This window comes from Oncorhynchus keta, chromosome 6, assembly GCF_023373465.1.
Source record: "Oncorhynchus keta strain PuntledgeMale-10-30-2019 chromosome 6, Oket_V2, whole genome shotgun sequence".
Lineage (NCBI taxonomy): Eukaryota > Metazoa > Chordata > Actinopteri > Salmoniformes > Salmonidae > Oncorhynchus > Oncorhynchus keta.
This window is the reverse complement of record NC_068426.1, coordinates 19,434,835-19,461,806: the sequence shown is the minus strand read 5'-3', so window position 1 is coordinate 19,461,806 and position 26,972 is coordinate 19,434,835.

The following is a 26,972-nucleotide window of genomic DNA, read 5'->3' as shown; positions in this document are numbered from 1 at the left end:
GACCACCATTTGCCTCATGCAGCATGACACGTCTCCTTCACATAGATTTGATCATGCTGTTGATTGTGGCCTGTGGAATGTTGTTCCACTCCTCTTCAGTGGCTGTGTGAAGTTGGTGGATATTGGCGGGAAGTGGAACACGCTGTTGTACCCGTCAATCCATAGTATCTAAAACATGGTCAATGGGTGACATGTCTGGTGAGTATGCAGACCATGGAAGAACTTTTACATTTTCAGTGTCCAGGAACTGTGTATAGATACTTGCGAATTGGGCCGTGCATTATTCACCTGAAACAGGGGATGGTGGCGGATTAATGGCACGACAATGGTCCTCGGGATCTAGTCACGGTATCTCTGCACGACTCCATACACCCTGTCTGCCATCTGCCCGGTACTGAAGTCGGTTAGAACTGCAGTCAGGTCAAGACCCTGGTGAGGACGATTAGCACTCAAATGATCTACCCTGAGATGGTTTCTGAAAGTTTGTGCAGAAGTTCTTCCAGTTGTCCAAACCCACAGTTTCATCAGCTGTTAGGTTGGCTGGTCTCAGACAATCTTGCAGGTGAAAAAGACCGATGTGGAGGTCCTGGGCTGTGGAGATGTGGAGGTCTTGGACTGGCGTGGTTACATATGGTCTGAGGTTCTGTGGTCGGTTGGACATAGTGCAAAATTCTCTAAACAACGTTAAATTCCATGGCAACAACTCTGGTAGACATTCCTGCAGTCAGCATGCTAATTACATTATCCCTGAAAATGAATACATACCATACGAAATGGAACATATCAATACAAAATGTTGTGTCAGTTTTATGTACATAATAATACGAAATGCTCTGAAACCACATTGAGATACTAAATATTTTTGCATGTTGCCCCCTTTGAGTACAGGCCTAGATTCAAACAGTTGTACCGCTAACCAGCAATAACTGACAACTGAATAGCAGTTTCATTGTTTTTTTTAGGCGATGTTGGAGGTGACTGTGTTGAAGCTGTCAAATCGGTGTCACAAAGTGAAATAATCATCTGGACTCATATCAGCCTCATTGAGGAGTAGATTACAACACACATTCCAGTTCGAACTTGTAGCAAGGCTACTTGCTGATTTAACAGCTCCAATGCAGATACACCTCTGACATCTGCTAAATAAAAACTATGACACTGCTATGCAGTTGTTGGTTATCGCAGGTTAGGGCAGAACAGATTGAATCTAGTTCCTGCCAGGAAAGTACAGTGTGGCAATTATGGCCTACTGTTGTTTCCTCATTCACATTCCGCCTGTAGCCCTGAAAAAAAATATGTTCTGTAAAATAACTACACCCTTTTTTACCGATTACTATCATCTATTCTCTTATTTATAGTTTGTTTTATTATAGAGAAATAACATTTTCATTCAAAAAAACATGTTCTGTAAAATAACTACACCCTTTTTACCGATTACTATAATCTATTCTCTTATTTATAGTTTGTTTTATTATAGAGAAATAACATTTTCATTCAAAAAAACATGCTATATAGATCAAAGAAGTCTTAAACGTGCACCCTTTCTGAATGCTTACAGAGAACATATCAGGTACCAAAGTAAGACCCAAGTGCCGACTGTGTGAAGCAACAATGTTTATTGTAACAGGGGCAGGGAAACGACAGGTCAAGGCAGGTAGAGGTCGGTAAATCCAGAGGTGGAGCAAAAAGGTATAGGACGGCAGGTAGGCTCAGGGTCCAGGACAGGCAGTGTGGTCAGGCAGGCAGGCAGGCGGGCTTGGAGTCAGGATAGGCAGGGGCCAACACCAGGAGGACGAGAAAAGAGAAACTGAAAGTAGCAGGAGCTTTAGATCGTTAGAACACATTTGCCAAAAGCCACAAGATACACATGAATGGATTTCTGCAAATATGTAAATGCTACAGAAGTCCTCTTACATTTTTGAACTTCACAGTCCTATTGCTCAAACAACCATGAAAAGGTAAGCTATCTCTACCTCAGTTGCGTATGCACATCAACAAGATCAAAAATTAATATTAGCCAGAGCGAGAGAAAATCTAATGAGGGAATATTAGATAATTAGAAATTAGATATTAGATCAAACTTGTAAAGCTAGTTGGTCATCAACATGGCACTGAAACAATGGGGAATAGTATCCTGCTCGTCCTTCTTCGGCTTGCCTGCCAATGCCTGCTCGCCCCAACCCATGTTTTGTAATCTGAATGAGATCTTGCCTGCCCACCCATTTGATCGATGCCAAATACATTTGATTAACAACTAAAATATATGGTAAATGTACTGGCACAGAGTCAATGTGTGGGGGTACAGGTTAGTCAAGGTAATTTTGGTAATATGTATATGTATATGTAGGTAGGGGGGGGGCAATGCAAATAATCTGTGTAGCCATTTGACTAGCTGTTCAGGAGTCTTATGGATTGGGGGTAGAAGCTGTTAAGACCCTTTTTTGGACCTAGATTTGGCACTCCGGTACTGCTTGCCATGCGGTAGCAGAGAGAAGAGTCTATGACTAGAGTGGCTGGAGTCTTTGCCAATTTTTAGGGCCTTCCTCTGACACCGCCTGGTGTAGAGGTCCTGGATGGCAGGTAGCTTTGCCCCAGTGACGTACTGGGCTTTATGCATTACCCTCTGTAGTGCCTTGAAGTCGGAGGCTGAGCAGTTGCCATACCAAGCAGTGATGCAACCAGTCAGGATGCTCTCGATGGTGCAGCTGTAGAACCTTTTGAGGATTTGAGGACCCATGCCAAATCTTTACAGTCTCCCGAGGAGGAATAGGAATAGGCATAGTAATGCCCTCTTCACAACTGTCTTGGTGTGATTGGACCATATTAGTTTGTTGGTGATGTGGACACCAAGGAACTTTAAGCTCTCAACCTGGCCATGCAGTCATGAGGAGTGGACTGAGCACGCACCCCTGAGGGGCCCCCATGTTGAGGATCAGAGTGGCAGATGTGTTGTTACCTACCCTTACCACCTGGGGGATGGCCCATCAGGAAGTATAGGATCCAGTTGCAGAGGGAAATGTTTAGTCACAGGGTCCTTATCTTAGTGGTGAGCTTTGAGGTCACTATGGTGATGAATGCTGAGTTGTAGTCAATGAATAGCATTCTCACGAAGGTGTTCCTTTTGTCCAAGTGTGAAAGAGTAGTGTGGAGTGCAATAGAGATTGCATCATCTGTGGATCTGTTGGGGCGGTATGCAAATTGAAGTGGGTCTAGGGTTTCTGGGATGATGGTGTTGATGTGAGCCATGACCTGCGTTTCGAAGCACTTCATGGCCACAGACGTGAGTGCTACGGCTCGGTTGTCATTTAGGCAAGTTACCTTAGTGATCTTGGGCACATGGACTATGGTGGTCTGCTTGGAACATGTTGTTATTATAGACTCAGTCAGGAACAGGTTGAACATGTCAGTGAAGCATTTGCCAGTTGGTCAGCGCATGCTCAGAGTACACGTCCATATTTCTACTTTGCATGTTTTGTTGCAGGTTTTATTTTTTGGTTATTCATTGGCAAGATTTAAAAACCAAAGCCAGACTGCAACATTTTAGTAGCCTAGCTAAGACTATGGCATGTGTCCGTACCCTTTCACTCCTCTGTGCGCTGTAAATGGGACACATAAAAGCAGCAGTTAAAGCTGAATTCACCGATGCAAGTGCACATATAGTCGATGACTCATTTATATTAGCTGGTGTGTCCTTTTCAGCTTGCAAGCCTTTTGTTTGACATACGGAAGTTTACATACACTTAGGTTGGAGTCATTAAAACTTGTTTTTCAACCACTCCACAAATTTCTTGTTAACAAACTATAGTTTTGGCAAGTCAGTTAGGACATCTTCTTTGTGCATGGCACAAGTCATTTTTCCAACAATTGTTTACATATAGATTATTTCACTTATAATTCACTGTATTGTGATACAGTGAATTATAAGTGAAATAATATATATGTCAGTGGGTCAGAAGTGTACATGCACTAAGTTGACAGTACCTTTAAACAGCTTGAGAGATTTCATGGCTTTAGAAGCTTCTGTTAGGCTAATTGACATTTTTTGAGTCAATTGGAGGTGTACCTGTGGATGTATTTCAAGGCCTACCTTCAAGCTCAGTTCCTCTTTGCTTGACATCATGGGAAAATCAGCCAAGACCTCAGAAAAAAATGTAGACCTCCACAAGTCTGGTTCATCCTTGGGAGCAATTTCCAAACGCCTGAAGGTACCACCTTCATCTGTACAAACAATAGTATGCAAGTATAAACACTATGGGACCACACAGCCATCATACCGCTCAGGAAGGAGACATTCTGTCTCCAAGAGATGAACAGGAACAAAAGTATATATAGGAAAGGAAACAGGTACAAAATAATATATATCCACCGTAAAACAAGTTTGAAATCGGCATAACCTGAAAGGCCGCTCAGCAGGAAGAAGCCTCTGCTCCAAAACCGCCATAAAATAACCAGACTACGGTTTGCAACTGCATATGGAGACAAAGATTGTAGATTTTGGAGAAATGTCCTCTGGTCTGATGGAACAAACATAGAACTGTTTAACCATAATGACCATTGTTATGTTTGGAGGGAAAAGTGGGAGGCTTGCAAGGCGAAGAACACCATGCCAACTGTGAAGCACGGGGGTGGCAGCATCATGTTGTGGGGGTGCTTTGCTGCAGGAGGAACTGGTGCACTTCACAAAATAGATGGCATCACGAGGAGGAAAATTATGTGGATATATTGAAGCAACATCTCAAGACATCAGTCAGGAAGTTAAAGCTTGGTTGCAAATGGGTCTTCCAAATGGACAAAATACCCCAATCATACTTCCAAAGTTGTTGCAAAATGGCTTAAGGACAACAAAGTCAAGGTATTGGAGTGGCCATCACAGAGCACTGACCTCAATCCTATAGAAAATTTGTGGGCAGAACTGAAAAAGTGTGTGCGAGCAAGGAGGCCTTACAAACCTGATTCAGTTACACCAGCTCTGTCAGGAGGAATGTGCCAAAATTCACCCAATTTATTGTGGGAAGCTTGTGGAAGGCTACCCGAAATGTTTGACCCAAGTTAAACAATTTAAAGGCAATGCTACCAAATACTAATTGAGAGTATGTAAACGTCAGACCCACTAGGAATGTGATGAAAGAAATAAAAGCTGAAAGAAATCATTCTCTCAACTATTATTCTGACATTTCACATTCTTAAAATGAAGTGGTGATCCTAACTGACCTAAGACAGGGAATTTTTACTTGGATCAAATGTCAGGAATTGTGAAAAACTGAGTTTCAATGTATTTGGCTAAGGTGTATGTAAACTTTGACTTCAACTGTATGTTTTGCTAACTTATTAGCCACATTATGACTGACTTGTGATCATTCCCCTTCCTGGTTTGATTGTATTGACATTCCCTGCATATATATATATATATATATATATCATATATAAGCCATTTAGCAGACACTTTTATTCAAAACAACTTACTCATGCATGCATACATTTTACCTACAGATGGTTGCAGGAATCAAACCCACTGCCCTGGCTATACACGTACCGTGCTCTACCAACTGAGCTACCTAGGACCAGACCTTAGTTATAGTCGTCTGTTTTTGTTCAACATTTTGAGATATTGAAACTGATACAGTGCGTCCTGAATGGGTGGAGGCAGAAAACAGCAAACAATGTACTGTGCCAGCTATTAATTTACAACCTACCAAGAAACTACCAGGAAATGTATTGGTGAATTATATTAATCATGCATTGAACTGCATCCGTCTATTCTGCCAACAATATCTTACCGCGCTTACCGCACGCATGCAATTTTGAGTAAAAAAGTACCTGTTTTTAAAACCTCTAATGCATAAACTGGGAATTTGTTATTTTTCACTGATATTATGATTGTCTTGTTTGTTTCATATTTGCAAAGTAGTTAAAGCACTGTCAGTTCCACTTTCATAGATACACACAAAACCTGCAAAACCTGAATGCACATAGGTTGAGGGATTTTTTCCCCAGGAAACAGAACATGTTACTTTGCTTTGAGCATAATGTTTGAAAGAGCTTTACAAATCAAGTTATTATGAATTCATCTTTCAGATCAGGTTGCACTGTGATAAACTCAAATGTAGGTTGATTGAGAGGACATTGTGGTGGAGATTGACAGCAGATTTAGCCAATGGCAGAATTATACAGTACACCCTGACTCTAGCAGCATTCACACTATGTCCATGTGCCATTCATCTGAGGGGCCATAGTGCTGCTCTCATCACTGGGCTGCTACAGTTGTTTTCATAGGGATGTCAGCTGTAGTAAGCCACCTGTAGGTTGTCAGCTATCCTGCATGTCTGGATGACAGATGAAAAATCATCACTGTAAACAGTACATTTGGAAAAACTTTATTGAATGTTCTGTCATAATGCCTACATAAGGTTGTCTTAAACATAAGGTGCTTGTGCCGACTTACGTCACATCTCTCCCATACAAATGTTATAATGTTTTATCGTCATTCAAATGATCAAACAGGAAACACAAATGTTCCATCCATTGCCAACACAAAATCTTAAACTTCTACATAATCTTTTCATGGCATGAACAAGGTATGCAAAGGAGAGAATTGAGTAACAACGACTAACATATGACATGGCCATTCAAAATGATTGCTAACTGCATGGCAATGGAGAGAAACTTAAGAAACATTGGGAAACAATTTCCTTCTAAGCTTCTAAGGTGTTATGCAATCATCGTCACATAATGGAACCGTGCTGACCATTGATGAACAATGTTCCCTCTAAGCTGTGCACAGGTGAGCAGCTCCCCAAGACTGCTGCACAGAAGAAATATCAGCCTGCAAAGAGAAGCAGAGCTTGAACTTCACTCAACTCTCTAGAGTTTTCCCTGTTAGTTAACACTATCAAAGTGTGTCTTTACTGTGGGAATTGTGATCGAATCAACACAATATTAGCCATTTTTAATGCAACATACGGAAACATGCTTTTGTGTTTTGTTGGTATTTAGCCATTTTCAGCTCTTCAGGTCCTACTCACTGTTGTCAGATGCTCAGATGGATGAGAGGATCAAAGAGCTGATAGGACAGAATTAAGAACTTGGTTCTTAGTCTGTGAGGGCATGCTTAAGAGGAGAAGGTTGTTAAGGGATTTTTTAAAAATCAATAATGACTAATTATGTATACATTTCAATCAGGACTGACTAATTTTATTTTATTTTTTATTTTTATTTCACCTTTATTTAACCAGGTAGGCTAGTTGAGAACAAGTTCTCATTTGCAACTGCGACCTGGCCAAGATAAAGCATAGTAGTGTGAACAGACAACACAGAGTTACACATGGAGTAAACAATTAACAAGTCAATAACACAGTAGGAAAAAAAGGGGAGTCTATATACATTGTGTGCAAAAGGCATGAGGTAGGCGAATAATTACAATTTTGCAGATTAACACTGGAGTGATAAATGATCAGATGGTCATGAACTATTATGTTACTGTATAGATGTATGAATTTTATTTTAATCCTAGTACTGAATATAATGTGTGTAATTATAATCAAGAATTAGAACAATGACTGTCTGTTCCTTGGTAGAAACGAATGAATTTATCGTCAGACTGGCTAGAATGCTTATCTAAATTGGTGAGAGACGATGTAGGAAGGCTTGAGAACTATACTGCCATTGTACCGGAGTGGAGGAGAGACGGGACAGTTCGAAAACTAATGACGTCATTTTCAGTTTATAACCTGTTGTAAATCGTATATGTTCAGTACTCTGGAGAATAAACGCTAGTGCTTGATTTTGAGACTGGTCTCCGCCCATTTCATTTAAATACGCTTCTTACAAATCCTTAGAAATGGGCTTTGTGTATTAATTTAATTGGGTAATAAACATATAGGAATTTAATTCCTCTAACAAAGGTGTTAGTCCAGCAGGGGAGGGTCAGACAGAGTCTGATCCTTGTCAACTCCCAGGAAGCTTTCAGGAGAGCCATGCAGCAGTGGCTACACCGTCGGTAGTATAGAGTTGCAGGCCCAAATTCGTTGTGGCACATCGATGGCAAACATAAGCTGATCCGGTAAGTGTAAACGCTTAGGCCTCCTGATCACATTTTTACAATCTTAACATCGTAAAAAACAAATGATTTATCTGGTTATATGGTAATAAAATAATTCTGTCCCTATTCCGGGGTATACAGTCTCTTTACACCTCTTGACTTTTTCCATATTTTCTTTTGGTACAACCTGAATTTAAAATAAATTAAATTGAGACTTCGACAGTGGCCTACACACAATACCCCTTAATGTTAAAGTGGAATTATGTTTTAGAATGTTTTACTAATTAATTTGATTTAAAAATGAAAACCTGAAATATCTTAAGTCAATAAGTATTCAACCCCTTTGTTATGGCATGGCTGAATAAGTTCAGGAGTACAAATGTGTCACATAATATGTTGCATGGACTGTGTGCAATAAATGTTTAATATGTAATAATGTTATCAATAATAAAAACAGAATGGTGTCACTATAAGAGGAAAACTTTCTGAAGGCCTCTGAGTGCCACAGTCATGGAGTCATTCGAAGCGGCCATCACCAGCTACAGAGTACCATCCCGGGTGAGATGTACGTATCTGTGCCTTCATGGAGCAGTTCAGGGGTGGTGAGCGGGGAAGTGCGCTCTCACTGCCCCAGCTTCAACCACCATCACCTCTCAAGCCACCTCCACCTCAGCTCCTCCAACCACTGGCGCTGCAGCTCTTTATTGGTCAGAAGGGGTGATTGTGCCAGAAATCCAGTTCACCATTAGCAAAACACAGATAGAACTGTTACGGAAAATAAATCCAATGGAGGCCCCCAGAGGGAGCCTGGGAGTTGACATTCTACAGAGGGTTATGGCAGTTAAATCTTCAGCGCCACTCATTCCTACTCCAACATGACTTACTACACCCCTGATACTCCCCTACAGGGACAAGGGATCGGACGCTATATCTTCAGTGCCACAATAACACTATTTGAAATGGTAATGACTCAAAACAATGTACGTCTTTGAATCAGTTCATTTTTATAACACCAATAATAACACCACCAATTAGGATGTCACTATTAGTGAACTCTTCTTCAACCAGGGCTTTGGAAAACCCTCTCCTCCTTGCACAGAAATGGTTCCTGAGGTAACACTTCCCCTCTTTCACACACTGTATGATTTGGTCTCTAGAAAGGTACTACAGACATGTTCAACCCTTAACAAAGAGTGTCAAGGTGTATGGCCCCTCGGTGGGTACAGCGATACAGTACTGGTCAAAAGTTTATACACACCTGGACATTAGACCGATGGAAATCTGTCCTTTGGTGTGATGAGTCTAAATTTGAGATTTTTGGTTCCAACCGCTGTGTCTTTGTTAGACAAAGAGTAGGTGAACAGAAGATCTCTGTATGTGTGCTTCCCACTGTGAAGCATGGAGGAGGAGGTGTGGGGGTGCTTTGCTGGTGACACTCAGTGATTTATTTAGAGTTCAACCAGAATGGCTACCGCAGCATTCTGCAGCGGTCAATGGACAATGACCCAACACACCTCCAGGCTGTGTAAGGGCTATTAGAGTGCTGCATCAGATGACCTGGCCTCCACAATCACCTAAGTTCAACCTAATGGAGATGGTTTGGAATGAGTTGGACCGCAGATTAAAGGAAAAGCAGCCAACAAGTGTGTTGAGGTTGGGGGGTTGTGGAGGCCAGATCATCTGATGCAGCACTCCATCACTCTCCTTCTTGGTCAAATAGCCAAATAATTAGGTATGTTGGGTCATTGTCCTGTTGAAAAACAAATTAGAGTCCCACTAAACACAAATCAGACGGGACGGCATATCTCTGCAGAATGCTGTGGTAGTCATGCTGGTTAAGTTTGCCTTGAATTCTAAATAAATCACTGAGTGTATTCAGGAAAGCACCTCCACACATCACACCTCCTCCTCCATGCTTCACGATGGGAACCACACATGCGTTCACCTACTCTGTATCTAACAAAGACACAGCTGTTGGAACCAACAATCTCAAATTTGGACTCATTCAGACCAAAGCACAGATTTCAATGGTCTAATGTCTGTGGGTCTTCCTTTGGGTCTCTGGGTCATCCTTTCCTGTGACAGTCCTCAAGAGAGGCAGTTTCATCATAGCGCTTAATGGTTTTTGCGACTGCAATTGAAGAAACTTCTTGACATTTTCCGGATTGACTGACATTCATGTCTTAAAGTGTTGATGGACTGTCGTTTCTCTTTGCTTATTTCAGCCGTTCTTGCCATAATATGGACTTGGTCTTTTACCAAATAGGGCTACCCCCCTACCTTGTCACAAACACAACTGATTGGCTCAAACGCATTAAGAAGGAAATAAATTCCACACATTAACTTTTAACAAGGCACACCTGTTAATTGAAATGCATTCCAGGTGACTACCTCATGAAGCTGTTTGAGAGAATGCCAAGAGTGTGCAAAGCTGTCATCAAGGCAAAGGGTGGCTACTTTGAAGAGTCTCAAATATAAAATATATTTTGGTTACTACATGATTCCATGTGTTATTTCATAGTTTTGATGTCTTCACTATTATTCCACAATGTAGAAAATAGGAAAAAATAAAGAAAAGCCCTTGAATGAGTAGGTGTGTCCAAAATTTTGACTAGCTGAACTGGAGCTGAACTGGAGCGGACCTTGACAAGAGATGAAAAAGTAAGTACTTCTCCATTCAACATACACCCCACCTCTCCATTTACCTTTGATTATGAATGACCTTATCATCTTTGTTGATTTCCCTGTTGAGTTGTGGATGTATTTACTCTTTGAATAAACCCCCACTTCCTTCCACTCTGCTCTCAAACGTGCAATCTTTGGAGAATAAAATTGATGACCTACGCGGAAGATTAAACTACCAACGGGATATTCAAAACTGTAATATCTTATGCTTCACGGGGTCGTGGCTAAAAGTGTCATGTATTGTCATATATTGTCATGTCTTGTCCCTGTGCTTTCTCTTCTATTAGTTTCCCCCTGCTGGTCTTATTAGGTTTTTTTCCCTCTCTCTATCCCTCTCTCTCTCTATCGTTCCGTTCCTGCTCCCAGCTGTTCCTCATTCTCCTAACGACCTCGTTTACTCTTTCACACCTGTCCCCTATTTTGCCCTCTGATTAAGTCTCTATTTCTCTCTCTGTTTCTGCTTCTGTCCTTGTCGGATCCTTGTTTGCTGTGCTGTGTTCTTGTTCCGTCCTGTCGTGTTTTGCCTTCATCAGATGCTGCGTGTGAGCAGGTGTCTCTGTCAGCTACGGCCTGCGCCTACCCGAAGGGACCTGCAGTCTGTGGCCGCTTATCCTGTTATTCCCCTCTACAAACTAGAGGATTTCTGTTATCCCCGTTTGGACATTTCCTGTTAAGGATTCAGGATTTGTTATTTTCTGTTTGGACTTGAATAAACTCAGTTTCTGTTAAGTCGCTTTTGGGTCCTCACTCACCTGCATAACAGAAGGATCCGACCAAGAATGGACCCAGCGACTACGGATCCTCGCAACTCAGCCGTCGAGATCCAGGGAGCGATGCTCGGCAGACACGAGCAGGAATTGTCTGCTGCTCGTCATGCCGTTGAGACCCTGGCCGCTCAGGTCTCCGACCTCTCAAGACAGTTTCACAATCTCCGTCTCGATCCACCAGCTACTTCCTGGTCTTCCGAGTCTCCGGAACCCAGAATTAATAACCCACCGTGTTACTCTGGGCAGCCCACTGAATGCCGCTCGTTTCTCACCCAGTGTGATATTGTGTTCTCTCTCCAGCCCAACACATACTCAAGGGGTAGAGCTCGTACGCCTACGTCATATCTCTCCTTACTGGACGGGCTCGTGAGTGGGGCACGGCAATCTGGGAGGCAAGGGCTGAGTGTACTAACGAGTATCAGAACTTTAAAGAGGAGATGATACGGGTTTTTGATCGTTCAGTTTTTGGGAAGGAGGCTTCCAGGGCCCTGGCTTCCCTATGTCAAGGTGATCGATCCATAACGGATTACTCTATAGAGTTTCGCACTCTTGCTGCCTCCAGTGACTGGAACGAGCCGGCGTTGCTCGCTCGTTTTCTGGAGGGACTCCACGCTGAGGTTAAGGATGAGATTCTCTCCCGGGAGGTTCCTTCCAGCGTGGATTGTTTGATTGAACTCGCCATCCGCATAGAACGACGGGTAGATCTTCGTCACCGAGCTCGTGGAAGAGAGCTCGCGTTAACAGTGTCCCCCCTCTCCGCATCACTACCATCTCCCCCCACTGGCTCAGGTGTTGAGCCCATGCAGCTGGGAGGTATTCGCATCTCGACTAAGGAGAGGGAACGGAGAATCACCAACCGCCTCTGTCTGTCTCTATTGCGGTTCTGCTGGACATTTTGTCATTTCATGTCCAGTAAAAGCCAGAGCTCATCAGTAAGCGGAGGGCTACTGGTGAGCGCTACTACTCAGGTCTCTCCATCAAGATCCTGTACTACCTTGTCGGTCCATCTACGCTGGACCGGTTCGGCAGCTTCCTGCAGTGCCTTGATAGACTCTGGGGCTGAGGGCTGTTTTATGGACGAAGCATGGGCTCGGGAACATGACATTCCTCTCAGACAGTTAGGGGAGCCCACGGCCATGTTCGCCTTGGATGGTAGTCCTCTTCCCAGTATATTATGTGAAACACTACCTTTAACCCTCACAGTATCTGGTAACCATAGTGAGACCATTTCTTTTTTGATTTTTCGTTCACCTTTTACACCTGTTGTTTTGGGTCATCCCTGGCTAGTGTGTCATAATCCTTCTATTAATTGGTCTAGTAATTCTATCCTATCCTGGAACGTTTCTTGTCATGTGAAATGTTTAATGTCTGCTATCCCTCCTGTTTCTTCTGTCCCCTCTTCACAGGAGGAACCTGGTGATTTGACAGGGGTGCCGGAGGAACATCATGATCTGCGCATGGTCTTCAGTCGGTCCAGAGCCACCTCCCTTCCTCCTCACCGGTCGTATGATTGTAGTATTGATCTCCTTCCGGGGACCACTCCCCCCCGGGGTAGACTATACTCTCTGTCGGCTCCCGAACGTAAGGCTCTCGAAGATTATCTGTCTGTTGCTCTCGACGCCGGTACCGTTGTGCCTTCTTCCTCTCCCGCCGGAGCGGGGTTTTTTTGTTAAGAAGAAGGACGGTACCCTGCGCCCCTGCGTGGATTATCGAGGGCTGAATGACATAACGGTTAAGAATCGTTATCCGCTTCCCCTTATGTCGTCAGCCTTCGAGATTCTGCAGGGAGCCAGGTTCTTTACTAAGTTGGACCTTCGTAACGCTTACCATCTCGTGCGCATCAGGGAGGGGGACGAGTGGAAAACGGCGTTTAACACTCCGTTAGGGCATTTTGAATACCGGGTTCTGCCGTTCGGTCTCGCTAATGCTCCAGCTGTCTTTCAGGCATTAGTGAATGATGTACTGAGAGACATGCTGAACATCTTTGTTTTCGTTTACCTTGACGATATCCTGATTTTTTTCACCGTCACTCCAGATTCATGTTCAGCACGTTCGACGTGTTCTCCAGCGCCTTTTAGAGAATTGTCTTTATGTGAAGGCTGAGAAGTGCGCTTTTCATGTCTCCTCCGTCACATTTCTCGGTTCTGTTATTTCCGCTGAAGGCATTCAGATGGATCCCGCTAAGGTCCATGCTGTCAGCGATTGGCCCGTCCCTAAGTCACGTGTCGAGTTGCAGCGCTTTCTCGGTTTCGCGAATTTCTATCGGCGTTTCATTCGTAATTTCGGTCAAGTGGCAGCTCCTCTCACAGCCCTTACTTCTGTCAAGACGTGCTTTAAGTGGTCCGTTTCCGCCCAGGGAGCTTTTGATCTCCTCAAGAAGCGTTTTACATCCGCTCCTATCCTTGTTACTCCTGACGTCACTAAACAATTCATTGTCGAGGTTGACGCGTCAGAGGTGGGCGTGGGAGCCATTCTGTCCCAGCGCTCCCATTCTGACGATAAGGTCCATCCTTGCGCGTATTTTTCTCATCGCCTGTCGCCGTCGGAACGTAACTATGATGTGGGAAACCGCGAACTGCTCGCCATCCGCTTAGCCCTAGGCGAATGGCGACAGTGGTTGGAGGGGGCGACCGTTCCTTTTGTTGTTTGGACTGACCATAAGAACCTTGAGTACATCCGTTCTGCCAAACGACTCAATGCGCGTCAGGCTCGTTGGGCGTTGTTTTTCGCTCGTTTCGAGTTCGTGATTTCTTATCGTCCGGGCACTAAGAACACCAAGCCTGATGCTTTATCCCGTCTCTTCAGTTCTTCTGTAGCCTCTACCGACCCCGAGGGGATTCTCCCTGAAGGGCGTGTTGTCGGGTTGACTGTCTGGGGAATTGAGAGACAGGTAAAGCAAGCACTCACTCACACTCCGTCGCCGCGCGCTTGTCCTAGTAACCTTCTTTTCGTTCCCGTTTCTACTCGTCTGGCCGTTCTTCAGTGGGCTCACTCTGCCAAGTTAGCTGGCCACCCCGGCGTTCGGGGTACGCTTGCTTCTATTCGCCAGCGGTTTTGGTGGCCTACTCAGGAGCGTGACACGCGCCGTTTCGTGGCTGCTTGTTCGGATTGCGCGCAGACTAAGTCAGGTAACTCTCCTCCTGCCGGTCGTCTCAGACCGCTTCCCATTCCTTCTCGACCATGGTCTCACATCGCCTTAGACTTTATTACCGGTCTGCCTTCGTCAGCGGGGAAGACTGTTATTCTAACGGTTGTCGATAGGTTCTCTAAAGCGGCTCATTTTATTCCCCCTCGCTAAGCTTCCTTCCGCTAAAGAGACGGCACAAATCATCATTGAGAATGTGTTCAGAATTCATGGCCTTCCGTTAGACGCCGTTTCGGACAGAGGTCCGCAATTCACGTCTCAGTTTTGGAGGGAGTTTTGTCTGATTGGGGCTTCCGTCAGTCTCTCTTCCGGTTTTCATCCCCAGTCTAACGGTCAAGCAGAACGGGCCAATCAGACTATTGGTCGCATCTTACGCAGTCTTTCTTTTCGAAACCCTGCGTCTTGGGCAGAACAGCTCCCCTGGGCAGAATACGCTCACAACTCGCTTCCTTCGTCTGCGACCGGGCTATCTCCTTTTCAGAGTAGCCTTGGGTACCAGCCCCCTCTGTTCTCGTCCCAGCTCGCCGAGTCCAGCGTTCCCTCCGCTCAGGCTTTTGTCCAACGTTGTGAGCGCACCTGGAGGAGGGTCAGGTCTGCACTTTGCCGTTATAGGGCGCAGACTGTGAGAGCCGCCAATAAGCGTAGGACTAAGAGTCCTAGGTATTGTCGCGGTCAGAGAGTATGGCTTTCCACTCGTAACCTTCCCCTTACGACAGCTTCTCGCAAGTTGACCCCGCGGTTCATTGGTCCGTTCCGTATTTCTCAGGTCGTTAATCCTGTCGCAGTGCGACTTCTTCTTCCGCGACATCTTCGTCGCGTCCACCCAGTCTTCCATGTCTCCTGTGTCAAGCCTTTTCTTCGCGCCCCTGTTCGTTCGTCCCCCCGTCCTTGTCGAGGGCGCACCTATCTACAGGGTCCGGAAGATTATGGGATGTTCCGGGATTCATTCGATGGCATTGAGGAGTACACCACATCAGTCAATGGCTTCATCAATGCATTGATGATGTCATCCCCACAGTGACCGTACGCACATACCTCAACCAGAAGCCATGGATTTCAGGTAACAACCGTGCTGAGGTAAAGGCTAAAGCTGCTGCTTTAGGAGTGGGACTTTAACCCGGAAGCTTATAAGAAATCCTGCTACACCCTCAGACGAACCATTAAACAGACAAAGCGTCAATACAGGACTAAGATCGAGTCGATTTACACCGGTTTTGACGCTCGTCGGATGTGGCAGGGCCTGCAAACCATTACAGACCACAACGGGAAGCACAGCCACGAGCTGCCCAGTGACACGAGCCTACCAGACGAGCTAAACTACTTCTATGCTCGCTTCGAGGCAAATAACACTGAAACATGCATGAGAGTACCAGCTGTTCCAGAAGACTGCGTGATCACGCTCTCCGCAGCCGATGTGAGTAAGACCTTTAAACAGTCAATATTCACAAGTAAGGGGCCAGATTACCAGAACGTGTGCTGCGAGCATGCGCTGACCAACTGGCAAGTGTCTTCACTGACATTTTCAACCTCACCTTGTCCAGGTCTGTAATACCAACATGTTTTAAGCAGACCACCATAGTGCCTGTGCCCAAGAACATTAAGGTAACCTGCCTAAATGACTACCGACCCGTAGCACTCACGTCTGTAGCCATGAAGTGCTTTGAAAGGCTGGTCATGGCTCACATCAACACCGTTATCCCAGAAACCCTAGACCCACTCCAATTTGCATACATCCCCAACAGATCCACAGATGAATGCAATCTCTATTGCACTCCACACTACCCTTTCCAACCTGGACAAAAGGAACTAGCTATGTGAGAATGCTATTCATTGACTACAGCTCAACGTTCAACACCATAGTGCCCTCAAAGCTCATCAATAAGCTAAGGACCCTGGGACTAAACACCTCCCTCTGCAATTGGATCCTGGACTTCCTGACGGGTAAGGGTAGTTAATAACACATATGCCACGCTGATCCTCAACACAGGGGCCCATCTCGGGTGCGTGCTCAGTCCCCTCCTGTACTCCCTGTTCACGCATGACTGCACGGCTAGGCACGACTCCAAAACCATCATTATGTTTGCCAATGACACAACCATGTTAGGCCTGATCACTGACAACGACGAGACAGCCTATATGGAGGAGGTCAGAGACCTGGCCATGTGGTGCCAGGACAATCTCTCCCTAAACGTGATCAAGACAAAGGAGATGATTGTGGACTACAAGAAAAAGAGGACCGAGCACGCCCCCATTCTCATCGATGGAGCTGCAGTGGAGCAGGTTGAGAGCGTCAAGTTCTTTGGTATCCACATCACCAACAAACTAACATGGTGCAAGCACACCAAGACAGTCGTGAAGAGGGCATGACAAAACCTATTCCCCCTCAAGAGACTGAAAATATTTGGCATGGGTCCTCAGATCCTCTACAGCTGCACCATCAAGAGCATGGTTGCACTGGTTGCATCACTGCCTGGTATGGCAACTGCGCAGCCTCTGTCCGCAAGGCACTACAGAGGATAGTGCGTACTGGGCCCAAGCTTCTTGCCATCCAGGACCTCTATACCGGGCGATGTCAGATCAAGGCCCTAAAAATAGTCAAAGACTCCAGCCACGCTAGTCATAGACTGTTCTCTCTGATACCGCATGGCAAGTGGTACCGGAGCACCAAGTCTAGGTCCAAGAGGCTTCTAAACAGCTTCTACCCAAGCCATAAGACTCCTGAATATCTAATCAAATGGCTACCCAAACTATTTGCATTGCCCCTCCTCCTCTCCCCCTCTTTTACAACGCTGCTATTCTCTGTTGTTATCATCTATGCATAGTCACTTTAATAACTCTACCGACATGTACATATTACCTTAACCAACCAGTGTCATTGACTCTAACAGTACTCCCCTGTATATAGTCTCGCTATTATTATTTTACTGCTGCTCTTTAATTACTTGTTACTTTTATTTTTTATTCGTATTTTTTATTTATTTAAACTGCATTGTTGGTTAGGGGCTCGTAAGTAAGCGTTTCACTGTAAGGTCTATCTATACCTGTCGTATTCGGTGAATGTGTCTAATAACATTTTATTTTATTTGACCATCCAGCTGCTGAACAGGATAGGTAAATTTGCCCTATATCCATGCAGTACATGAGGATGCCCACAATGCACTGCACAGTGCTTGCTTTGTAAGTAAGCTAGGTGTGAATCTATCTTGTGATTAAACAGACTTTTTGAAGGTTATTTTACTGATTTAAAGATCATGGACTGTTTCCCTGTGTATATTAGGATACGTTTTATTATTAGATTTGGCCTTTCTAGGGAGCTTTTCCTAGCCACCGTGCTTCTACACCTGCATTGCTTGCTGTTTGGGGTTTTAGGCTGGGTTTCTGTACAGCACTTTGAGATATCAGCTGATGTACGAAGGGCTATATAAATAAATAAAATTTGAAATAATGTTTCAATATCTCAGTATCTTTAGAGTGAGGCGGGTCAACGTGCTCTATGGTCAGGAGGAGAGCAGCTTCTTGAAGATTTTGGGGGAAACATTCCATTATGTGTCAGGGAGAGGTAGATTGAGCTTTATTATGTCACGTGATAAATACCAGAGGTAATGAATTAATTTGAAAGAAAACTGGATTTCCCTCTATATAGAAAAGTAATTGAGTAACTAGTGATTTCTTGTATTTTTATGAAAAGGGAAACGAAGGGAGGGGACAACCTCGGAGGCAGAGACTCTGCCTATGGCTGTAGGCCTCCCTGTTGCCTCTCCACAAGCTTTTCCACTTTTATCATCAAATTATAAAGTATAATATCAGTTATAGGATTCTCCTTGTAATTTAACAATCCCAATTGATTTGTTTAGAGGAAATGTGGGAGATACGGCGTATTCAAGAAGAGGCCTACCATCCTCTCTCTGGATGCAGACCAGGAGAAAGTATATATATAATGCAAGCTTAGTAAATCTGTTCAAATCACACATCATTGGCACTCCAACATGAATCACTTACATTTTCATACACAAAACAGATTAATTCAAGGAGATGAAACGTTGTCATTTTGAGGAATGGGAGAGCAGGCGGGGGAAGGTAAGGGTTTTCACCACCATGATATCATCTGTTTACTATGTAAGGGATAAACGCAGACGTTCTGTATATTACTTTGGAAATAATGGACGATGAAGCGGGACTAGGCCAAGGTAATGTACAGAAAGGAAGCGTTTATCCCGCTTATAACAAAGTTGACAAAGAAAATAATACTAAAGCACACATTTATTGGCAGAAATCGTGCTGCTTCTTGCTGCTACTGCTACTATGCGCCGGATTCTTGCTCCCACCACCACCCCAGCCACCACCTGTTAGGTTCTGTATTCCTACCGAGGGCATTGGTATAGCTTACCGCACTCACTGCCTGTAGGCTATTCTATATTGATGCTTTGCTTGGATAGTGAGCTACCCTTAAGGAGCAGAGCCTATATCGCCAAGACTTGCATTATTCATTGCTTAATAAATGGTTAAACGTTTTTCTAAGTGCCGTTTAAAAGAAAAATGGTTTAAATGGCCTTTCTATAATTCAAAATGCTGTGGTATAAATATATTTATAACTGAAGAGGAGGAGACAAGACAGAGGTTGGTCTCTCATCCAGAGGTTCCTGATGGAGTGCCCTTTAAGATCAAATGCCCGGATGGGAGGGAGCGGATTTGGAGTTTTCGGCTCTCTGAATCCATTCAGGTAAATCATTCTTTCACTTGTTGTTAAACTCAGTACTTTAAATGTCCATTTCAGGCTGAATTACAATTAATGTAGGTCTTTTGTTATATAGATGATGTTTGATTTTGTGGGGATGATGATGCATCGAGTGAGGTTTTTACCCTCCAGGCAGCAGTGTGCTTCGCAACCCTGAAGAAAACGATTAACGGGTCATTGGAGGAACATGATATTCGGGAGTCTGTGGAGGATGTGCAGGTGACTAGCATGACACTACTTAATAATAATATATTTGATGTACGTGTCGGACTACAGTTGAAATACTTGATAGTTCTAACCTTTGTGAGTGGTGGTTTGTCCATTTACAGGCAATCTTATCGCCTCATCTCTCACCTGCACCCCTCCCAACACCTTTCACCTATTCTCTCTTCTCACCTGTCCCCTCTCCTCACCTGTCCTCTCTTCTCACCTGTCCCCTCTCCTCACCTCTCGCCAGCCTCTTCTCCTCTCCACCTTCATCAAACTTTGTTTCTTTTCACCACTCACTCTTAACGTCCTCACTCTTTTCCTCTTATCACCCCTCACCTACTTTCTCCCTCACCTTCACCTCCCTCATCTCCATCATCAGATCCAGAGACTAAGTGAGTGTTTTTAAGAGCATTTGTTTATTAAACAACATGTATTTAAAACCTTAATGTCAGAGTATTTTACATTAGGATCAATCCTTATTCGATTTGTCATACATTTTGAATGACACCCCCAGAACAGACCTACAGTGGTAGTCAGAAGTTTACATACACTTAGGTTGGAGTCCTTAAAACTCGTTTTTCAACCACTCTACAAATTTCTTGTTTACAAACTATAGCTTTGGCAAGTCGGTTAGGACATCCACTTGGTGCATGACACAAGTAGTTTTTCCAACAATTGTTTAAAGGCAGATTATTTCACTTATATCTATCTCACTGTATCACAATTCCAGTGGGTCAGAAGTGTAAGTACACTAAGTTAACTGTGCCTTTAAACAGCTTGGAAAATTCCAGAAAATGAACAACTCAGTGCCTCTTTGCTTGACATCATGGGAAAATCAAAAGAAATCAGCCAAGACTTCAGAAAAAGAATTGTAGACCTCCACAAGTCTGGTTCATCCTTGGGAGCAATTTCCAAACGCCTGAAGGTACCACGTTCATCTGTACAAATAATAGTACGCAAGTATAAAGACCATGGGACCAGGCAGCTGTCATACCGCTCAGGAAGGAGACGCGGTCGTCTCCTAGAGATGAACGTACTTTGGTGCGAAAAGTGCAAATCAATCCCAGAACAACAGCAAAGGACCTTATGAAGATGCTTGAGGAAACAGGCACAGAAGTATCTATATCCACAGTAAAACAAGTCCTATATCAACATAACCTGAAAGGCCACTCAGCGAGAAATAAGCCACTGCTCCAAAACCGCCATAAAAAAGCCAGACTATGGTTTGCATCTGCACATGTGGACAAAGATCATACTTTTTGGAGAAATGTCCTCTGGTCTGATGAAACAAAAATATAATTGTTTGGCCATAATGACCATCCTTATGTTTGGAAGGAAAAGGGGGAGGCTTGCAAGCCAAAGAACACCATCCCAACCGTGAAGCACGGGGGTGGCAGCATCATGTTTGGGGGGTGCTTTGCTGCAGGAGGGACTGGTGCACTTCACAAAATAGATGGTATCATGAGGTAGGAAAATGATGTGGATATATTGAAGCAACATACCAAGAGAACAGTCAGGAAGTTAAAGCTAGAACAAAAATGGGTCTTCGAAATGGACAATGACCCCAATCATACTTCCAAAGTTGTGGCAAAATGGCTTAAGGACAACAAAGTCAAGGTATTGGAGTGGCCATCACAAAGCCCTGACTTTAATCCCATAGAAAATTTGTGGGCAGAACTGGAAAGTGTGTGCGAGCAAGGCATACAAACCTGACTCAGTTACACCAGCTCTGTCAGGAGGAATGGGCCAAAATTCACCCAACTTATTGTGGGAAGCTTGTAGAAGGATTCCCGAAACGTTTGACCTAAGTTAAATAATTTAAAGGCAATACTACCAAATACTAATTGAGTGTATGTAAACTTCTGACCCACTGGGAAAGTGAATAATTCTCCCTACTATTATTCTGACATTTCATATTCTTAAAATAAAGTGGTGATCCTAACTGACCTAAGACAGATCATTTTTACTAGGATTAAATGTCAGGAATTGTGAAAAACTGAGTTTCAATGTATTTGGCTAAGGTGTATGTAAACTTCCGACATCAACTGTACGTGCCATTTTACATACGCTCTGGAGCTGAATGGACCAGGACAACTGCACCATCGCCAACATGATAAATGTCCACAGGGGCAACGTCCTTTGCATTTCAATGCAAAAGCCTTCTCTTTTCTTTTTGCCCGTATTAATATAATAATAATAATAATAATATATGCCATTTAGCAGACGCTTTTATCCAAAGCGACTTACAGTCATGTGTGCATACATTCTACGTATGGGTGGTCCCGGGAATCGAACCCACTACCCTGGCGTTACAAGCGCCATGCTCTACCAACTGAGCTACAGAAGGACCAAGGTCTGATTTTCATTAAAATACAGAATTTAGACCAAAACAATGAGTGAAGAGGCTTTTTACTTTGTTGAAGCACCTTTGGCGGTGATTACAGCCTAAAGTCTTCTTAGGTATGATGCTACATTTGTATTTATTTAATCCATTTTAGAATAAGGCTGTAACGTAACAAAGTCTATATACAGTGTGTGCAAATGAGGTAGGATAAGGGAGGTAAGGCAATACATTTGAATAATTACAATATAGCAATTAAACGCTGGAGTGATAGATGTGCAGAAAATGAGTGTGCAAGTAGAGATACTGGGGTGCAAAGGAGCAAAAAAATAAAATAAAATAACAGTATGTGCATGAGGTTGTTGGATGGGCTATTTACAGATGGGCTATGTACATGTGCAGTGATCTGTGAACTGCTCTGACAGCTGGTGCTTAAAGTTAGTGAGGGAGATATGAGTCTCCAGCTTCAGTGATTTTTGCAGTTTGGCAGCAGAGAACTGGAAGGAAAGGCGGCCAAAGGAGGAATTGGCTTTGGGGGTGACCAGTGAAATATACCTGCTGGAGCACGTGCTACGTGTGGGTGCTGCTATGGTGACCAGTGAGCTGAGATAAGGCGGGACTTTACCTAGCAAAGACTTATAGATGACCTGGAGCCAGTGGGTTTGGCAACGAATATGAAGTGAGGGACAGGCAACAAGGGCATACAGGTCGCAGTGGTGGGTAGTAATGGGGCTTTGGTGACAAAACGAATGGCACTGTGATAGACTGCATCCAATTTGCTGAGTAGAGTGTTGGAGGCTATTTTGTAAATGACTTCGCCAAAGTCAAGGATTGTTAGGATAGTCAGTTATACAAGGGTATGTTTGGCAGCATGAGTGAAGGATGATTTGTTGCAAAATAGGAAGCCGATTCTAGATTTAATTTAGGATTGGAGATGCTTAATGTGAGTCTGGAAGGAGAGTTTACAGTCTAACCAGACACCTAGGTATTTGTAATTATCCACATATTCTAAGTCAGAACCGTCCAGAGTAGTGATGGTGGACGGGCGGGCAGGTGTGGGCAGCGATCGGTTGAAGAACATTTAGTTTTACTTGCTTTTAAGAGCAGTTGAAGGCCACGGAAGAAGAGTTGTATGGCATTGAAGCTCATCTGGAGGTTAGTTAACACAGTGTCCAAAGAAGGTCCAGATGTATACAGAATCGTGTCATCTGCGTAGAGGTGGATCAGAGAATCACCAGCAGCAAGAGCGACACAATTGAAGTATACAGAGAAAATAGTCAGCCCGAAAATTTAACCCTGTGGCACCCCCATAGACTGCCAGAGGTCCGGACAAGAGGCCCTCCGATTTGACACACTGAACTCTGTCAGAGAAGTAATTGGTGAATCAGGCGAGGCAGTCATTTGAGAAACCAAGGTTGTTGAGTCTGCCGATAAGAATCTGGTGATTGACAGAGTTGAAAGCCTTGGCCAGGTCGACGAATACAGCTGCACAGTATTGTCTCTTATCGATGGAGGTTATGATAACGTTTAGGACCTTGAGCGTGGCTGAGGTGCACCCATGACCAGCTCGGAAACCAGATTTCATAGCGGAGAAGGTACGGTGGAATTCGAAATGGTCGGTGATCTGTTTGTTTCCTTGGCTTTCAAAGACCTTAGGATAGGGTAGGAGAGATAGATGTAGGTCTGTAGCAGTTTGGGTCTTGAGTGTCTCCCCCTTTGAAGAGGGGGATGACCATGGTAGCTTTCCAATCTTTGGGGATCTCAGACTGTACGAAAGAGAGGTTGAACAGGCTAGTAATAGGGGTTGCAACAATTTTGGCTGATCATTTTAGAAAGAGAGGGTCCAGATTGTCTAGCCTGATTGATTTGTAGAGATCCAGATTTTGCAGCTCTTTCAGAACATCAGCTACCTGGATTTGGGTGAAGGACAAATGGGGGAGGCTTGGGCAAGTTGCTGTGGGGGGTGCAGGGCTGTTGACCGGGGAAGGTGTAGCCAGGTGGAAAGCATGGCCAGCCGTAGAATAATTATTCTTGAAATTCTCAAATATCGTGGATTTATCAGTGGTGACAGTGTTTCCTAGCCTCAGTGCAGTGGGCAGCTGGGAAGAGGTGATCTTATTCTCCATGGACTTTACAGTGTCCAAAACCTTTTTGGAGTTTGTGCTGCAGGATGCACATTTCTGTTTGAAAAAGCTAACCTTTGTTTTCCTAACTGCCTGAGTATATTGGTTCCTGACTTCCCTGAAAAGTTACATATCGCAGGGGCTAGTTGATGCTAATGCAGTACGCCGCATTAAGTTTTTGTGCTGGTCAAGGGCAGTCAGGTCTGGAGTGAATCAAGGGCTATATCTGTTCCTGGTTCAACATTTCTTGAATGGGGCATGCTTATTTAAGATGGTGAGGAAAGCCATTTTAAAGAATAACCAGGAATCCTCTACTGATGGAATGAGGTCAATATCCTTCCAGGATACCCGGGCCAGGTCGATTAGAAAGGCCTGCTCGCTGAAGTGTTTTATGGAGTGTTTGACAGTGATGAGGGGTGGTCGTTTGACCGCAGACTCATTACAGACACATGCAATGAGGCAGTGATTGCTGAGATCCTGGTTGAAGACAGCAGAGGTGTATTTGGAGGGCAGGTTGGTTAGGATGATATCTATGAGGGTGCCCGTGTTTACGGATGGGGGGGCAATCAATTCACATATGGTGTCCAGGGCTTAGCTGGGGGCAGAAGGTGGTCTATAGCAGGCAGCAACGGTGAGAGACTTGTTTCTGGAAAGGTGTATTTTTAAAAGTAGAAGCTCAAATTGTTTGGGGACAGACCTGGATTGTAAGACAGAACTCTGCAGGCTATCTCTGCAGTAGATTGCAACTCTGCCCCCTTTGGCAGTTCTATCTTGTCGGAAAATGTTATGGTTAGGGATGGAATTTCAGGGTTTTTGGTGGTCTTCCTAAGCCAGGATTCAGAGATGGCTAGGACATCCGGGTTGGCAGAGTGTGCTAAAGCAGTGAATAAAACAAACATAGGGAGGAGGCTTCTAATGTTAACATGCATGAAACCAAGTATGTCCAATGTAAATAAATCGAAACCCTAGCCCTAGATTACTCTATATTTGCAACACTATTGCGGTGAACACCTGTTCATCACACAAATAGTTGAATTAGCTGGCCAGTGTGATAGCAACACTAAATGCGAATGATATGTCATACATTGAAAGTGATTATAATCCATCCACTGTCTCATGTTGCACAGACGATGCGCATTAAGGAGACATAAATATTCCTGAGGGGAGTTGTAGGATATGGGATCAGACTATGTAACAGTATTGCTTCTGTCCCTCTCCCCGCCCCAACCTGGGCTTGAACCAGGGATACTCTGCACACAAAAACATCAGTCACCCTCGAAGCATCATTACCCAAAACCTGAGACCCTTGGAGAGCAAGGGAAACACCTACTTCAAGGTCTCCGAGCGAGTGAAGTCACTGATTGAAACGCTATTAGCATGCACCGCTAACTAGCTAGCCATTTCACACCAGTTACACTCACCCCCTTTAACCTACTCCTTTTCCGCAGCAACCAGTGTTCTGGGTCAACAGAATAAATGGAATCAACTTTTATGGGATCTACTTTTTTTATAAGACTACAAATCATTTTCTATGCGTGAGAACGTTTTGTCTTCGTAGCATTTTACTTAAGGTCCTTGCAATATATCGATTTACAAATACAAATCAAAAGGTGTTTGTGGATAGTGAATTGCATTTGTGGATAGCAATTTACATTTGTGGAATGTGATTAACATTTGTGGATTGGTGATTTACATTTGTGGATTGGTACTTATCTGTACAGATCAAGATACACAAATACAAAATGCATGCTGTGAGTTCACAATACATTTGGCATGATATTGATCCCATATATAAGTCTTCCCATCCATTGCATTAGGTGACAGCTCCACTTCTGGAAACTGCACCTTTGTATTGACTTATCAAATAAAAAATGCATTGATCTAAGAACTCGATCCATTAGTCCAAGGCTCTCCAACCCTGTTCTTGGAGAGCTACCCTCCTGTAGGTTTTCAACATCAGTTGTAACTAACCTGATTAATTTATTAACCAGGTAATTATTAAAATCAGGTGCGCTAGATTAGGGTTGGAGTGAAGCTCTACAGGAACACGGTTGGAGAGCCCTGCACTAGTCTTCAACCACATTATTCCAGCTGTCACAATGTGTCAACAATGTTATGTTGCTAATTGTAATAGGCTGCTATTAATCACAATTATATAAACAAACAGAATTCAGGATTCTTCATGCTGATGATTTGAACAATTTGAGACATACCAATATAGTAAGACATAATATAAAATGTAACAGATACAGGTGATGTGCATGCGGTGGTTTCAAAATTATACAATTACTACAGATGGCTAGTTCTATCCATGCTTTACCTGAACGTGATTATCTGATATTATAGCTAGCTAGTTGATGTTGTTCTAGCTAGGTCACCCAAAGCAGGCTTTTCTCCTCCTCGCTGGTCTCCAGACGACATGATCCTGATGTTGTGGCTGTAACATTTAAATGACAATATAACAACAACAAGCTAGATATATGAGAGACATTTTCAGAAAAAGCAGCTCATATACCAAGCCAATAAAATTAATTTGCAGGAAAAAAAGAAGACAAAAAGGAAGGGAAGCACTGCTAAGGTATACAATAGTAGGTTTTGGTAGACAGAAGGTACTCTTTGGTAAAAGGAATACCATTGCATTGGTTCCACATTGAAATCTTGCTAGCACATCTCGCCTGGGCACTGCAGCAGCCAGATGAAGAAACTTAATTGAATCATCTTCCCCACCCCATCTTGTCTTGATTGTGCAGGGAGCTAGCCGGTTCTCCTCAAAATATTATTAACTAGCAAGCTAGATAACCTTAATGAATTTGTGCAGAGATCTCAGCTTGCTAACTAGGAAAAGCCAACCAACTACACACCAAATATACACAAACAAATAATTATTTTCTAGACAAATGTTAGTCTCAAACAAATGACAAGTACATA